Raw genomic sequence first — 2,760 nt, 5'->3', positions numbered from 1 at the left:
AGCAAAGAGGGACGGGAAGTAGAATGTTTCTTCCTTGGAGGCCCAATATAAATTACTGGAATGTTTTGTTTTTCAAAATAAAGATTTGTCATCAAACAAAGAGAGATAGTTAAGCTGTGGTTGGTGTAATGTATATCATTTATAGCATTGTTATATATCTATCAATTTATCTACGCCACTAACCACTGTTCTTTTATATCGGTCGTGTTGCTGGAGTGGACAGTGTGAGGAGAACTTGACCGTGTCAATACCATTCAATTGTAGTTGGTTACTCTGTCTCCAGACTTTTCTCCTGTCAGAAACGTAGATCTAGTCTAGTTTAAACCATACTTTCTTACGTTTTATGAAGACTTGTGTGTACAACGGTTCTGCAGTCGTGCAAAAAGCAAACTTACTGAGACATAAGAGTACAAAGACAAATGAACTGAACACGAACCTCTGCAAATTGTTGGCAATTGTTTTCATTGTTCAATTAGTTTTGATTCGGCTTGAGAGGCTTTGACATCGTAGTTGTTACCAATTAACCAAGCCTATAACACCAAGCACTCAGGCTATAAAGGAAGAAGAAGTCCCCACAAAAAGGTAATAATAATCATAATAATTGCATTTATATAGCGCATATCAATGCTCAAGAGCATGCTCTATACGCTTTACAACTATCATTACCCCAGCAGACCCTCTGAGAACACTCAGAAACATTCTCAGCTTCCGTGGAAGCATACGGTGCAAGCTGCGAATTTCACGCGCTCAAACACTATCAAACTGACAAGATCGTTCACTGTCTATAGCCGGGTACCCATTTCCACCTGGATGAAGTGAGGACAATTTGTGCAAAGTGCCTTTCCCAAGGACACAACGTTGGGCCCCTGACGGGATTCGAACCCTCGACCTTACGGTTGCAAGTTCGAGAGCCTAACCACTAGGCCACCGACGCCACTAGTGGCTGGTTTTTTTGTGTGTGTAAGGTGGGTTGAGGGAGTCAAGGAAACCCTGAGAAATTATTTTATCCTAGGTGAAAGAGTTTAACATCAACAGAGGATGAAAAAGTTAAAAGTAAAAGTAAGATACATACCAATTCATAGGAGCGACAGGCTGATTACAGTAAGGAATTTCAACGATAAAAACATGTTCTTCAGACTTTTAAAAAATGAGTTTCTTTTTTTCTCCTCTAGAAATGGAAGAGATCTTCAAAACGTCGACGGCAGCGTTAACTGAGAAAATGTGTTGATTGGACTTTTTTTTTTAGCTGAGTGAACGACCTTGTACTAAAGAATTTTTAATTAAACAAGTGTGCTCCTTGACAGTTTAAATGTTCCTAAACCAACAAGCACACAAGCAACGACCCGTATAGAAAAAGAAGAAAAAAATAAACTTCTTTTACCTCTACGATACAAATAATGACAACATAGATTATTATGAGCTAATGTTCATGATAAACCATCACATTTTTTGACTAAAAAAAGCAATATATCATTTAACAAAGACGAAGAGCAAAAAATTGCTTATTAATACTCTGGCAAGAACCATTTACAACCAGTTAGTTTTGACATATAGGTACAAGATTACGTATAAAAGTTTAATATAAAGATACGTGCAGTTAAAAGATATACATTAAAAAACCAGAGATGGACGAGCTATACTACTACTGCTACTACTACTACTACTACTACTACTACTACTACTACTACTACTACTACTACTTCTGCTGCTGCCTGCCTGTGCCAATCCGGACAGAGAAGGATACAGTATATTAGCAGAAAGATGGAGATGCGTGACAAAAGTGTAGGGCTCTGAAAAAAAGAACAACTAAAAATAACGAACACCTCCTCGTTCATCGTGACTCTTTAACATTCCTGTTTCTACGTGGGTTGTTGGCGAGTACTCTGGTGTGGTTTGCTCCTTCACGAACTACCGTCCAGAACAACCGTTCTTATCTCTCCTTAATGTTTATGTTTGTAACTCTCTCGTAACAGTTCTAATCGTCGACACTTATATGACGTTATTGTGATCCAACATTGCAAAACTCTAAATATAGAAAAGTCACTTTCTGTTTTACTCAGTTAAAAGCATTTATTTATGAAATGTAGATATTTATTCTGGTTGTTGATAACGATTGGCCCGGCTGTGTGTTGTTGTTATTGTTGTTGTTGTTGTTGTTGTTGTTGTCGTTGTTGTTGTTGTTGTTGTTGTGGTTATTGTCTTATTCGTCGCTGGTGTGGTTGCGTTTTATGCTGTTGTTGTTGTTGTTGTTGTTGATGGTATTCTCCTTACACACACACACACACACACACACATACACACGCATAGCTCGCCCCCTTTAACTGACATTTTAGAAAGTTGGATAGTATGTCAAAGACAGCAATTCATAGCTTAAACGGACATACAAACGAAATCCATCCTATAGTATAGTGATTACCGTATTATTACTGACTCAGCCAAGATGTTGTGATGTCAGGAACAATTCAATCTATGGGAGAGAATCCTTCATTTTACTTATCAAGAAAAATATTGTTATTACCTCCCTTAAATGTTGGCAGTCTTCTTATCTGGTACCATTACACGAACTTTGATTCGTTTCCTCAGTTAAGTTTTTTTTCATGCAGCTGTTACTGACTTCACTAAATGATTGGAGATTTTGCAAGGTGGGTCTGTTTTGTTAGGGTTTTTTTTTTTTACCTTCTCATTTTTACTTGATTCAGATGTACTTTGTTTCTTGTTGGGTTTTGTTTTGGTTTTGTTTTGGTTGCTTTTTTTTTGGGG

Source organism: Aplysia californica, unplaced genomic scaffold (genome assembly GCF_000002075.1).
Source record: "Aplysia californica isolate F4 #8 unplaced genomic scaffold, AplCal3.0 scaffold00130, whole genome shotgun sequence".
Classification (NCBI taxonomy): domain Eukaryota; kingdom Metazoa; phylum Mollusca; class Gastropoda; order Aplysiida; family Aplysiidae; genus Aplysia; species Aplysia californica.
This window is presented reverse-complemented; position numbering follows the sequence as displayed.